Source organism: Terrapene carolina, unplaced genomic scaffold (genome assembly GCF_002925995.2).
Source record: "Terrapene carolina triunguis isolate 2854851 unplaced genomic scaffold, T_m_triunguis-2.0 Scaffold310, whole genome shotgun sequence".
NCBI classification, from domain to species: Eukaryota; Metazoa; Chordata; order Testudines; family Emydidae; genus Terrapene; species Terrapene triunguis.
The window spans coordinates 2,597,541-2,598,340 of NW_020664661.1; positions in this window are offsets into that span (position 1 = coordinate 2,597,541).

The following is an 800-nucleotide window of genomic DNA, read 5'->3' on the forward strand; positions in this document are numbered from 1 at the left end:
TTGAATTTTGCATGTTCTTGGGTTGTGCAGCCAGGATTTACAGTAGCACATGAAGCTCTGTGGTTCTTCAGAAAGGCTGCCAAATAGACCAGACCCCTTCTGAGTCCATCTGAATAGTAGGAATTTCTCCTACCCCTTCCATTTGTGATTCTGTTATTACTGGGGTGCTGTACAGCCTGGAGCCACCCTTACCCTTGAATGTTCCCTTCTGTTGTTCCACTGCATGCCTCAAAACTGACTTCCTTTTCTTACTGCAAGCATGTCTCCATGGTGCACGCAGACACTGTCATATATGTACTTCTATCTGCTCGAATGGATTTTATTGGAAAGGGCTGAGCTGCAGAGGGGATCAGGTAAAATAGGAGGGGGAGTGAGCACTGACCTCCAGCAGCAGCATAAAACGTGTTCACAGCACTATAGGCTGAATTATGGGTATGGTTACCATATTTAAAAAATAAAAAAAGAAGACACTCTACGGGGCCCTGGCCCTGCCCCTTTCTTGGCCCCGCCCCTTTCTCAGCCCCGCCCCAACTCCACCCCTTCCCCGCCCCTTCCCCAAAGTCCCCGCCCTAACTCCACCCCCTCCCCTGAGCACCCCGCATTCCCCCTCCTCCCTCCCAGCCACGCGAAAAGGGCTGCCCGAGCGCTACCAGCTTCACGGTTTGCCGGGCAGCCCCCAGACCCTGCGCCCCTGGCCGGCGCTTCCCCAGCACAGCTGGAGCCTGGGAGGGGAAGCGCCCAGCCGGGGGCACAGGGTCTGGGGGCTGCCCGGCAAACCGTGAAGCCGGTAGCGCTCGGGC